The sequence below is a fragment of the Acomys minous genome (genome assembly GCF_964271855.1).
Source record: "Acomys minous genome assembly, chromosome: 11".
Classification (NCBI taxonomy): Eukaryota; Metazoa; Chordata; class Mammalia; order Rodentia; family Muridae; genus Acomys; species Acomys minous.
In genome coordinates this window covers 104324191-104338787 of record NC_140492.1, presented here as the reverse complement: position 1 = coordinate 104338787, position 14597 = coordinate 104324191, and the positions used below count along the sequence as shown (strand labels likewise).

General features: G+C 39.0%; 1 long non-coding RNA gene across 1 annotated transcript in view; it reads right to left on the bottom strand.

Annotated features, from left to right (window-relative positions):
• LOC311608954 overlaps nucleotides 1–14597 on the bottom strand; it is a 100094-nt gene that overhangs the window by 50283 nt on the left and 35214 nt on the right. The window contains exon 2 of the long non-coding RNA XR_014783199.1: nucleotides 11656–11780. This is a non-coding gene — a long non-coding RNA (uncharacterized lncRNA). The remainder of the gene's footprint in view (nucleotides 1–11655; nucleotides 11781–14597) is intronic.

Here is a 14597-nt window from a genome sequence, read left to right as displayed (position 1 = left end):
AATTCAAACCCTGAGGGGAAGACCTTTAAGCCAGGCCAGGAAGACCATAGTACAGAGAGAAGAGGCTGACACTGTATTGTACAGCTGATACTCTCCCTCCAATTTTGCTCTTTTGGCATCCAATCTAGGTATGAGCATTGTTATGGATGAGTAGGATTTAAAGACATCAGTACTAAGAGAAGTTAGAAGTGCATAGTCATGGGTAAAAGAATAACAGAAAAACTCCATTGTCCTGAGGGGCTCTGAGGAACAGAAGGGAAAGCAGAAAGGGTCCAGAGGACTCTGTGGACTCAGTCATTTATCAACATGAAGCATCCAAGTCACTTAGAAACCTTATGCTATAAAGCTTGGCTTTCTAAGAAGCAAACAGAAATAATAGTGATCCTGCTGAACACAAGTTCCCATTGAACTCATATAAAGCAGTGAATACGAGATTAAAAGATGCCTATACATGCATCCAAATGCACACATATATGCTGTCTTACCATGGACTTGGCATGGGCCCAAATTGGAGTCCTGCTAGTCAGCTTGAAGCAACACTAGTAAGAAGGGCCATTGCCCTACCGTAGGATTGAATGATGCCCCAGAGACCAGAAATCTGGTCAGCCATTCTTCATCTCACCATGGGGTAAGGCAGTCTGGAATGTTCTGAGCAGGAAAAAAATGTCTGGCTGTCTCTTCAGGCTCATTCACATTTGAAAGAAAGTCTATAAGACTCTAATGGAAGAATGGAAGTCTTGAAAATTATTGATAGTTTTTTTTTTTACATGAATGTAAGAATTCACTTGAGACTCTAGGGAACTGTTTCCTAAATGCTTGTCAATGTTTAAATTTTTAAATAATAAACAGATGATTTCTCAGAAGAGCAGAGATCTTTCCCATTTCCCCAAAATGTGAAGACACCCATTTCTTCACAGTAGACACTTAAGAGTGTGACCTTCCTAAATATTGCATCCTTTGGCAGTATTGAGGTGGGTAATGATACCAAATCTCTTTGGTCTCTGGCCCCATCATCTCATTGTTGCTACAGGAGGAAAGAAACTCAGTCAGAAACCAGAAATTCTCTCTTAGGATAACAGTAGGGTAGGACTGCTGTCTTTAATACTGTTTATCTAGAAACTGATCATATTACCAGAAGAAAGAGCCATGAGTTACCCTCACCAGCAGTTTGTCACTGTCAGTAGGCATTTGATCACCAGCAATAAGAAGCATTATTTCTGCTCTTTTTGTTTATTTTCCGATTTGATTTAACTTGGAGCTTCAACCCATGGCACTAGAGGCAAACCCAGCATTCTCATCTGTAAATCCCAAAATAGCTACTCCAGACTCCATTTTGTAATCTAGAGCTCTAAAATAAATCTGTGTAGCATAAAAGTTAATTACACAAATTATGTTACTTAGATGATTCATAAAACATACTTCTGTAGTTGATGTTTGTCTGATTTTACTTCTGTTGATCTTTGTTTAGTTGGTTTTTGAGACACAGTTTTGCTACACAGACCGTGACCTTGACATTCATAGTTTTAAACTATAGGAAGTAAATGTCCCTGGAGCTTCTCAGACCCTGATTTTCTTGATGCCCTGACTTGCCACAGAGATTGTATCTTGACTTAATACTTGGGCCCTGAATAGTCCAAGTCATCAAATTTCACTGTTATCATCCATGGACAGCTGTCTTAGTCACTGTTCTGTTGCTGTGAAGAGACACCTTGACCACAGCAACTTTTATAAAGGAAAACATTTAATTGGGGCTGGCTTACAGTTTAGAGGTTTAACCCATTGACATCATAGTGGGGAGCATGGTGGCGTGCAGGCACACATGGTGCTAGAGAAGGAGCTGAGAGTTCTCCCACCCCCAGTGGCATACTTCTTCCAACAAGGTCACACCTACTCCAACAAGCCACACTTCCTAATCCCTGTCAAGAAGCTCCACGCCCTAATCACCTAACATTCAAATCTATGGGCCTAAGGAGGCCACTTTTATTCAAACCACTGCAGCAGCCAAAATATATCCATAAAGCTCTACAGTTATTTCTTGTTACTTTTACTCGTGTGTGTGTGTGTGTGTGTGTGTGTGTGTGTGTGTGTGTATGTGTGTGTGTGTGTATGTGTGTGTGTATGTATGTGTGTATGTGTGTGTGTATGTGTGTGTGTGTGTATGTGTGTGTGTGTGTATGTGTGTGTGTATGTATGTGTGTATGTGTGTGTGTGTGTGTGTGTGTGTGTGTGTGTGTGTTGATACACATGAGGCACAGAGCACATGTGGCACGGCACAGTAAACATGATACCTGGGAGGATTATAGGTGAGAAGACAATTGGAGGGCGTTAGTTCTCTCTTTCCACCATGTGCTGGTGGAAAATCACCAGGCTCGGTGGCAAGCACCTTCCCCCACTGATCCTTCTTGCTATCCTAAACTCATGGGCTTTTATCAAAACTCAATGACCTGGCATAAGGAGATGGTTCAATGCATAAAGCACTTGCAGTGCAAGCATGAGGACCTGACTTTAACTCTCTGGATCCCACACAAAAGCGACTCCGACTCAAACAAGATGCAGGATGAGAACTGACACTAACGTTATTTTCTCTCTCTCTCTCTCTCTCTCTCTCTCTCTCTCTCTCTCTCTCTCTCTCTCACACACACACACACACACACACACACACACACACACACACACACATGCACACACATACCAGATTTAAAAAGAACCAGTGGCTTTCATTGTTGCTTTTGCCTCTCAAGACATGCTGTCTATGAGAAGCAACACAAGTCATGATTAAGAGAGTGGATTCCAGGGATCAGAACTCCTTGGCTTTGCTTTCACACTTAGCCCTTGTCTTCTGTTCACTGATTCCTATTGTACATCTGCTGTGTAAATGTAATAGTAAGTGCCTGCCTAGTCAAAGAATTCATGTAAAGTGGCTCATTCGATCATTTCTACCTAGTACAGTGAGCAAGAATGGTTGTAATTATCACCACCATCATTGTTAGTAATTATTTATTTGTTACTTGTTATTATTATATTTAAAATAGTATAACTTGCTAAGGGTGTATTTCTCTTTTTAAAAGATTCATTTATTTATTAATTATGCATACATGTATACAATGCTCTATCTACATGTACACCTGCAGGCCAGAAGAGGGCATCAGATCTCATTATAGGTGGTTATGAGCCACCATGTGCTTGCTGAGAATTGAACTCAGAACCTCTGAAAAAGCAGTTAGTGCTCTTAACCTCTGAGCCATCTCTCCAGCCCAGGTGTATTTCTTAAGAAACTCACTATATGTTTATATACCTATTTGGTACACCAAACTCCCCTACAGAGTATTAAGTAAAGTTCAAAACATGAGGTTGTTGATATAGCAAAGGGCCAATCTCATGCACAGGAACAAATACAAACTTAAAATATGAAATTCAACTCTCTCTTTTGAAAATGAGGGAAGAGAATTTCCCCCTATCCCAAAATATTTACCTTAGATAACTACTAATTTATTTTCTGTTTATGTGAACAATATGTAAATTTTTTAAAAGCTAATTAAGCCTTTCATTATCCCAAGGACTTGGGAATCTCTCTCAAAGGGACCTGAGAAATGTAATTATGATATTGATTTATAATAAATAATATATGTTTTGAGCCTTCATCCATGATTCCTGGCACACAGCTCTTAAAACTCTTGGAACCTCAATAATGAAGTCTTCCTGTCCATCACTGAGCAGTCTGATGCCTGAGTGCTTCTGAATTTGGACTGGTTGCCAGGACAACCAACTCAGTGATTAGAGGCTTGGGCTTTCAGTCCCATTTGGTGACCTCCAGAAATGAGAGAGGGATGAAAGCAGGGTTGGTCACTAATGACGAGTGAATTAATCAACCGTACAATGTAATGAAGCTTCCACAAAAACGGAAGCAGATGGGGCTCAGCACATTTCTGGATTAGTGAACACACCAACGTGTTTGGAGGAGGCATATCCCAAGTCCACAGCAGCAGGCGCTCCTGGACCCAGGACCATTCCAGAACTTACTCTATATACTTCTTTTGGGAATTCACCTGTATTCTTTATGGGGTCATTTAATATAAATCAAAATAAATGTTAATGCCTATTCATGAACTAAATTAAAAATGCTTCTCAGCCAGACTTAGTGGTACAGGGCTCAGCTACTTGGAAGGTTGAAGCAGGACTTAGTAAAACCCTGTCTCAAAATAAAAGTATCAAAATGGCTAAGGCTATAGTTCAATATCCAAACTATCAAGAAAGGAGGAGAAGGAAAAAGAGCAGGAAGATAGGTTGCCCTGAGATCTGACAGCTTTTTAACAAGTTATCAAATCTGAAGAGAGGACCATGGGAACTTCTCTTAGTAGCCAAGTTTAAAAAGCATCATAGGGAGCCTAGTGTTTCCTCATCCGCAGAACTGAAGACAAGCAGCGTATGCATTAGCTTCAAGTAGACAGTGCCCCCACCTATGTGTCCTGTGCTACGTCCAAGTATGCTCTGATCAGAATTAATTATGGCTGATGGCTGCAGAGGACCGCATTTCCTGGTGTGTGGGGGGAAATCCCCATATGTGCAGTCTCAGAAGTGATATACTGAGAATTGTGGGAAAGCAAGTGAAAGTAGTATTGATTCTTCTACAGATAATATTCACAAAAGACGACAGTGTTCTTGTCTCCTGGTTCCACAGGAGAGTATGATCATAGCCCCGCAGGGGAATCTTCTCCAACTTTCAAAAACTACTACCTGTTATAAGACATGAGAAGTTATGCTTTCCATCGGTAATGCTATTTGGCAAGCAAAGATACCCCAGCTACTACCACTCTAGAATGCACTGGACTGTCTGTCAACAATGGAGCTGTCAAGGCTTTTCACCTGGTGGCGAGTTATTAAGAACATTTATGTGTCTTGCCCCCACTTTGCCCCCTAATTACAGTTGTATTCCTTACTCTCTCCACACATTCTCCTTCCATCTGATCGCCGATGAGGGGAAGGGAAGATTGTAGGAGCCAGAGGGGTCAAAGACACCACAAGAAACCCCACAGAATCAATAAACCTGGACTCTTAGGGACTCACTGAGACTACACAGACAACCAGGGAACCTGCATTGGGTCTAACCAGGGCTCTCTGTATATATGTTATGATTGAGTAGTTTGGTGTTTTCGTGGGACTTCTAACAGAGGGAATGGGGGCTATTTCTGACACTTCTGCCTGATTTTGAGACCCTTATCCTCCTGCTGGTTTGCCTAGTCCAGCCTTAATATGAAGGGAGGTGCCTAATCTTGTTGCAACTTGGTCCTCTATGTTTGGTTGATAACCCTGGGATGTCTGCCCTTTTCTGAAGGGAAACAGGAGGAGTGGACAGAAAGGGAGATAGGGGAGTGGATGAGGTAGGGGGTGGAGGGAGGGAGGAAAAACTGGTCAGGATTATAATATATGAGAGAATAAACTAGTAAAAAAAAATAGAACATTCATGTAGTGAGTTGTACTTGTTTTGACTATATACAAGGGTGAGTTTCCTTTGCTTTTTTTTTTTTTTTTTTTTTTTCAGTTTTTGAAGACAGAGTTTCTCTTTGTAGCCCTGATTGTCCTTGAACTCACTCTGTAGACCAGGCTAGCTTCAAACTCACAGAGATCTGCCTGCCTCTGCCTCCTGAGTGCTGGGGTAAAAGGGTCTGCCCACCCTTTCCCAGCTTATCTAAGTGTAGTGTTTTGTGAGGCTTACCATCACATTCTAGCTTAACTAATGTCTATTCAATGATAAAATGGTTTTATTTCCCTTCAGCCTTTGTGGATAAGTTTTCTGGGTTGGCAGGATGTGTTTTAAATTAAATTTCACCAATGTGTGAAAGATATGAATCACGTCGCTTGTGTTTTAACACACAGTTTTAAAATGACTTAAGTTGATGGTATCAGAAGGAAAAATCCCCCGGCATTACCTTTTTTCATAATGCATAGTTGCATGATACATGCTAAGACCAATCGCCGTCATATTTGGCCTTTAAATTAACAATGTTGGATTCTGAAGGAAAGGGCAACAATTAAGAAATCCTTAGATTCTCTTGTGTCCCAGAAAATAGATTATTACAATGACTTTCCTCCATAAAGTTTAGCTGAGGCTTATATATGTCCCTTTTCTTTGCTTGCACAAAGCACCCTCCAGATTTCCATTCTTTTTCTCATAAATGATTCACTAGTCTTGTTTTGTACCTACTGGTCAGTCAGAACAAAATGCGTTTAAGCCACATTTTGCTTCTCTACTTCCTTGGTTCCTGGAAGTCTGAGCCCTTCTTCGGACTAAGGTGTCCTTATAAAGCATCCTCTGCCCGCCTGTCTTGTCAAGTCTAGCTACCTCCCGTCAAGGACACCCACTCTCACAACCTCTGCTTTGTTTGCTCCTTCTTATTAAGGAAAATCCCTTCTACCTAAGCCCTAGGCTGCTGCAGCTCTCACAGTCAGAGCCCCCACCCTGCTGCAAAGCTCCTTCTCCCTATTGTAATAATATTTTGGGGGAAAAAAAGGTCTCTGCTTATCTAAATCTGGGTTTGTCTTGGCAACTTATTGTTCAATAATTTATGTTCTACCTAAAAACCAAATAGCAAAGAAACCGCTGCTGAGTAGATCTAGATCAAGATAAAATAATACAGCATCCTATTTGTAAAATGACACCGTTTAACACATCATTCAAATTTTTTAAATTCATTTTCATTTTCTTATAATGATCCCTTTGTTTTTAGAACTATTCAGCTGAGAAGAGATGAATTTGTGAAATTCCTTTTCTGGGCATGTTTACCCAAACTCAGAGTTCCCTAATAATAACACTATCTTCCCCTCTAGCCATTATTTCATTTGTTCTGTTTTCTTTCTAGATGCCATGCATATATTGCATTGGCCAAATAGTAAATAATGGTTAGATTCTAAATTGCATATTAAAACAAAATAACTGACTTACTATCCAAGGAAAAAACTTCAACAAAATTTCAAGAACAGCTGAGGGGATGGCTTAGTAAAGTAAGAGTGTTTGTTGCCAACCAGGAAGACTTGAGTTCAAATTCTAAGCCAGGCGTGGACACACATGCACCTGTAGCCATGTGACTGGCAGGCAGGGGATGGGGAGAGGACAGTCACTGAGGCTAGTTGGCCACCAGTCTATTTCCAAGCTCAATAAGAGACCCTACATCAAGGGCAAATGGTACAAAATGATACAGCAGGATACCCAGAATCCTCTTCTTCCCTCCATGCACACACAGAGGCAGACACAAAAACACACATACACATGTACATTGTACATACACCACTCACACACCATATACATACTCACACACACACAAAAAAACAAAAAAATCAAAATGGCAGATAAATATGAAGATGCAGAAAAGCTATCAGCTTCAGCTCATAGAGAAAAGAAATGGCATGGTATTAGTTCCAAAGGAAATGTAAGTGAGGAGTGGTTTAGAGCAGTGGTTCTTACACACAAAGCACTTGTTAAGACACAGATTTCTGGGTACCACACTGTGGTTTCTGATTCAGTAAGAACACAGGAAAGATAACCATTCACATGTCTGACAAGTTTCCAGGTTTTGTCACTGTTGTAGGTTTGGCTGTTACACCATCGGTTAGAGCATTTCTTCATTCACTTGCCAGACGTATTGATATTCAATGTGCAATATCCTTTGCTCTAGGTCCTCAGAACACAGTATTGTACCAAAGAGAAATGAATTATACTTTCAAATAGTTTGTACAGAAAACAAAAACAATTAATAAATATTGTTGATCAAGGCTGAGGAGGAAAACAAGTCCAGAAAAAAAAAAAGATGTAAATGCTGCACTGTAGTAATGTTGAATTTTTAGTAGATGGAGGCTCCAGGTGTTCTCCTCAATGAGATCCTTTTGATTAAACCTAAAAGAGAGATTTTCCCATATCATACCTAAGAGAAAAACACTGGAGGAAAGTGGCAAAGAAAAGAAAATCTATACCACACCCAAAGACCAGACAGAGCAAAGGATGCTTAGATAATTTTAGTTCATTAAAGCAAAGTGATGAAGTGAGGAAGAATGAGAAGTAAGTTTCCAAACACGGCATGGGTTGTGATTAAAGTAAACCTTGCATGACCTTAGCATAGAAGAGGCGACAATAGCTGGTTGGAACTGAAGAGACGGCTCAGCAATTAAGGGCACTTGTTCCTCCTGCAGATAATCCAGGTTCAGTTCCCAGCACCCACGTAACTGCTAGCAACTGCCCGTAACTCCATTTCTATGGTATCCAATGCCCTCTTCTGGCTTTCGAGGGCACTGCACTTACATGGTGCAGAGAAATACATGCAGGCAAAACATACATACACATAAAGATAAATAATTATTTTAAAAACACGCTTTAGTACACTTTTGAAAAGGGAAGGGATAATGTATTTTAATGAGATTTCCCTGGCTTCTGATTTAGAGGGGAGACCTAGGTGCAGAGACAGGTGGACCACGGAGCAGGTTACTGAGGCCTGCAAGAGTTATATGAGGACATTCACTGTTCACCATCTACATACAGTATGCACTTAAATTCCACAGTCTAATCTTTGCAGCATGTGCTTGATAGTACAGTTAAATCCTGGCATAACTCCCAACATGAGGTCCAAAATATGAAGAGCATAAAACATGTGATCCTGTTACTGCAGAGTTAATAAGAAAATACAAAACATAAAAGCTTATATAAAAATTGATATTGACTATGCTAGAATTGAAAATCACAAGGCAGTTATTGTGTGAGCCCCCTCTGGCTTCCTATGGAAGATAAGAACTTCATCTCCTTTCCCAACCTCAGACTTCATTGTCTCCTGCTAACTCAACTAAGCTGAGCAGGAGCCAGTGCCTAAATTGCTAATCTTTATTGCCAAGTGGACATTTCATGAGGTTATTATCATGGAATAATTCTTTATCATTATATGAAGAACAAATTCATTTTTTGGCATAACAGCAACATTTATACAAATTATTCTATGTATATATATTATCCTGTGCTCCGAAGCAATGCTTCCAACAAATATGATAATTGATTGCTCTTGTAATTTTTAATGGCCTCAGAACAAGTGTGGTTCTACAATCTCTTTATCTCTTACATTCAAATCCATGAGTTTTATTGTCTTTCTAGGTGAATGTTAAACTTACTGATCTCATGATACTTGTTAAAATAGCAATTAAGTCATTTTTCAAACCTATGGGAATAGTGGAAAGAGACTGAGTTACAAAAAAAAGCGAAGTGCATAGGTGCTGATTAAGCAGTGGATGATTAAGATGAGGCACCATCTCTGTTTGCTAACTGGCACTGATCTAAGTTAGCCCTGTGCCCTGCGCAGGCCGGAAGACAGGCAGGCTAAGTTCATTGATAGATACATCTCAAAGACATGGATATCAGATTCCTGGGGAAAACATTTTTGTCTTGGAAAACTAACAAAGTGATAGGATAAGATTGAACTCTCAAAGGTTCCAAGAATGAATTTACAGTGGCAAATCTGGTAAATATATGATATATAGCTCTAAGAAAGTGGGGAGTGGGGCCTACACTTGAAAAGGATAGTTTGGTGCCTTTCCAATAACATAATTGTCCATGTTAATGAAACACTTAAAATTTTTATCTTGTACTTTGAGTGTGTGTGTGTGTGTGTGTGTGTGTGTGTGTGTGTGTGTGTTTAGGAGTACTATATTCTCCAGAATTTGAAATGTAAAGATTGTAATTCCTGATCAAGAAATATAAGTAGGCAATAAGAAAAACAAACAAGCAATTTTCTCCCCCACAAAATAGTTCTTATTCATTGGCTATTTGGTATTGATTAATGGCATAATGACAGTGTTTTAATTTTTTTCATTATTATACATTTTTTGCTGCTATGAGAGTTTTTCTGAAATTGTATTTTGAATTTTTCATTGCTTTTCTGTTTCTAGTATCAAAATGCAATAATTTTAATAAGCAAATTTTCCTTTAAGTGAGTGAAAATAATCACAGCCAAGAAATGCAAGAAGAAACACCATGAAAGCTTCCTTTTAACACTTCTCTTAAACAACGTGAATAAAAATGATAACCAAAACAGAATGCAAACCATACAGGAAATAATAATAGTTTACAAAGAACTTTCTAGACAAGGACAGAAACTCCACGATAAGTGCTTATCTCTCATTTAATAAAGATTTAAAAATAAGTATTTGAGAAATTAGAAAACAAAGCACAAAGCAAATAAGATGACATATATAAAGGTAAAGGCTCAAATTAGTTTAAAAAAAATCAACTCATGAGACACTCACTGTGAATTCAAACAAGAATGATTCTCATGAAAGACCAATACTGTAGGTGAGCAGTAAAAATAGAATTAAGAAAGAAGGAAAAGAGAATTCCATCTTTAATAAAACATTCTGTAATAAGTGAGTTAGAGTATTATCAACAAATCTTGAGATCCAGATTAATAAGATGTGCATTTATTAACAATGTTAGCATTATATGCATCTCATGTGCTTATGGTCCCAAACCCTTAGCCTTACTACTAGTATAACATCAAAATGAATATACTTTGACATACGCAAAAACTGAAATCATGTTATGTAATATATTTATAGAATAAAAATTTAAAAGTAAAAAATAATACCTAAATACAATTATAATTTTTCACATAGAATAAAAATATTAATAAGCTAAAAACCACAGGAAAAATTAGAAAAGAATTTAAGAAAAAAATTAATAAAGATATTTTTAAAAGTATCAGACACTGACAGCTTTACAAAAGAATTGTCTAATTTTAAAGAAAATGTAGTTTTCTCCATTACTATGCCGTATAATACAAAATTTCTGCCTTTATTTAAGAAGCAAATGAACTTTTATATCAACAATCAATTCATGAAAACAGGAGATTGAAACTAGCAAGAAAGGTTAGGGGATGAAGACCTTGAAAGCAAGCAATTGTACTTTGCAGGTATTCCTGACAACTAGATCTGTCTTGGCCAGAAGGGAGAAATGTCATTGGTTCTATCAGCAGTTAGGTCTTGGCCAGAAGCCAGAAAAAAATGGTGAGGAGCTCTGTTCTGCGTTCTGGTTTCTCATTTGTATCTTTCTTCTCCTCTTACACAGCAATTTAATTCCAGGCTGAGCAGAACAGGCTGGAAACCTTGAGTGATCAGATACTTCATTGACCCTGTGTTTGAAAGCCACATGAACATCTCTTGGGTGGACCAACTGAACTGATTGGTTCATCGCCGTGCCTCAACCAAGTCATCTCAATTAACCCCCGGAACCACCGGGCCTTTTGTAGCATCCTTTTGTGGAGACCCACTTCTGCTGTCATCTGCTTTCATTGTTTCTATTTAACCTTACCACACAGTTCCTTTCTTAAACCCACCCTCCCGCTCATTGCACATGAAATTCATTCTTCCTGTTCACAAAACAGAGAACCCAGAAGCCACTGGTCCAGGGTGGCTTTTGTAGCTACCGACCGTCAGGGATTCTAACCCGGATGAGCTATGCTCATCTGAGCCAAGAGCCGTTCCACCGAACTCAGTGAAACTCTTCCTCTGAGCCCTCTCCTCCGCCCCATATCAATTTATTTAGGATAAAAAATGACTAGCACAATTTTAAAAACAATCTTGAAAAAAACTAAATGGAGAAGACTTTCCCATTTCATTTTCAAAACTTACCGTATTTATAATGGGGTCCGGCTCCATGTTTTGATGTTGACTGCTAATGATTCTGAGTCTTGTGCCCCATTCCTCCTCCTGCTTTATAAGGAGCCACATTGATAAGGAAGCCTGAACTCCTTCATCTGAAGGGCACCCATAGGAGGCTATCAATCGTTTACCATAGTAAAATCTTCTCTCCTTCCCTTGCTCACTCGAGCTCATTACAGGCCCAACTTAAAAAGCCTGACTAGCTCTCTGTAATTTGATTAACATCACTGCAAAAAGACTTATTAACATATACCCATGTTTTAGCCAACATTTATGGTGGATGTTTGTTTTACAAGGTTGCTCACAACCTATTTGCTGTTTTCAGTATTTGCCACCATAATAGAGATGCATGCATTCTTTACTGCTGGGCCGGGGCTGTGGGGTACATAATGTAAGATCATAGCCATGGAAATCCTTAGGTTGTAGACACTGACTGCTTGGAAAACCCAAAGCAAACAAGGTCAGCTGTTACATTGTTCTCTTAAAGGCAAGTTAAACAAACTGGCTATGTACACAGTAGGACAGCAGTTTTTTTGTTTGTTTGTTTGTTTGTTTTGTCGTAGCAGTTTTCATTTATTCAGTCATCAGATTATAGATATTTTTTAGATATTTTCAGCCATTTTTCAGTTATTAACCAATAATTCTGCCATGAGCATTTTGTACATGTTTTCATGATTTTCGTTCTGCTCAGTCCACACTTCACATGGAATTGTTGGGTACCATGGTAACTCAATGCTTAACAATTTGAGGAACTGTTGGATTATGTTCTGAAGCAGCTGCATTCTTTCTCGTTCCAAAGCACATCTCTTCTAACGCAGGAGTCTATCACGACTACAGTCATCCCAATGGACGTAAAGAGGTATCTCACTGTGGATGTTACCTGCATTTCCCTCTGGATGCCGAGTGTGATGTGCTTACTGGCCATTTGTGGTTTTCTGTGTGTGTGTGTGTGTGTGTGTGTGTGTGTTTATTTATTTTTTTATTAATTTATTCTTGTTACATCTCAATGGTTATCCCATCCCTTGTATCCTCCCATTCTTCCCTCCCTCCCCCTTTCCCCTTATTCCCCTCCCCTAAGACTGTTCCTGAGGGGGATTACCTCCCCCTGTATATGCTCATAGAGTACAAAGTCTCTTCTTGGTAACCTGCTAGGTCAGCAGTTTTAAATATTAAATGGCCTTAAGATTTATTATTAACTGTCTAAGAGGTAGAGCAAAAGTTCCAGTCTCTTAAAATGTAAGAGATATTTTTTCATAATAATGCATAACTACAGAGTTTATGGAACAGAAAGGATTGTCCATAATTCATAGGCTCTGGGCTTCAAGTATGATGTAGTAAAGATTGAGGAAGTTTGATCCTTCTGAGTAGAAATTGAGTGACTTAACATACATACAGTTATTTACTAAAATATATTATAAAATGACCTTAAAAACCATACATTTGTTAGGCAATTAATTAAATATAATTAAAAATAAAGGCAATATAATTAAAATGTAGACAATTTCTGCTTTGTATGTAGAGTGCTGGAACAATTTAAAAAGGATGTAGAAAGACACACATCACACCATGCACAATGATTACTTCCAAATCTGGGGAATAGGGTCTGCAGTGGAGAAGTTGCCATAAGGTCTGGCTCTGAGTTTGAATTCTTGCCTGCATTAACAGAAAATGGCATAACATAGAGAGAAACAGGAAAATCAAATTTATTCCAATAGTGTCCAAAACTGGGAAAACAAAAAATGTCTCACCCTCCACTGGGAAGAAGGTGGGATCATTGTGTTTAGGAAAGGTCAGACTTTTCTTATCCTTATTCCAACCCAGAGTTTAAAAATCGCCCAAGTGGACCTGTTGAACTAGATATACCACTATCAAAAACACAAGAACAACAACAACAAAAAATTCTTACCCTGTCCCTTTCTAGGTTCATAGCATGAAACACTATGTGTGTGTGTGTGTGTGTGTGTGTGTGTGTGTGTGTGTGTGTGTGTGTACATTTAAATTCAGGAAACATAAACATATGGGCAGTCTTTTTTCCTAGAAGATAAGCCTTTCCTCTTGCAGCATGCCTTTTGCAATTTGTCCATCTTCATCCCTAGACGAATCTCAATTCCCAGGTCTCCATTACAAAGCTGCTTGCTTTTCTTTTATATATTTTTGTACTATTTATATTTTTTGCTATATTCATATAATACATTTGTGTTGTTTTGAACAAAATGTTCAGTTTTACCAATAAAGACTTGGGAGTCAGATGCTGGGGGGTGAAAGCCTGCTAGATCAGAGAGACAGAGAAAGGACCCAGCTGACCTCGGCCGTCCCAAAAGGGAGCTCTCCTCCACACTGTCTCTAAAACTCTTTTTTTTTTTAATTAATTTATTCTTGTTACATCTCAATGGTTATCCCATCCCTTGTCTCCTCCCCTTCTTCCCTCCCTCCCATTTTCCCCTTATTCCCTTCCCCTATGACTGTTCCTGAGGGGGATTACCTCCCTCTGTATATGCTCATAGGGTATCAAGTCTCTTCTTGGTAATCTGCTGTCCTTCCTCTGAGTGCCACCAGGTCTCCCCCTCCAGGGGACATGGTCAAATGTGAGGTACCAGAGTACGTGAGAAAGTCATATCCCACTCTCCACTCAACTGTGGAGAATGTCCTGACCATTGGCTAGATCTGGGTAGGGGTTTAAACTCTTAAGCTCTCTGGGCTAACATCTCCGCCAGACCCAACAAGACAGGAAAGACACTTACTTCAAATGGGACGAATGCAGATGGCGAATTCACTATGAATGTAACATGTATAGAACTCATTATTCTCATGATTGTCACCTGGTTCTCCCTGCTGTATGTAGTTTGTTTTGTACATGTGTAATAAAATAAAAGTATTTTTAAAAATCTGCTACACTACTGCAACTGCAAATC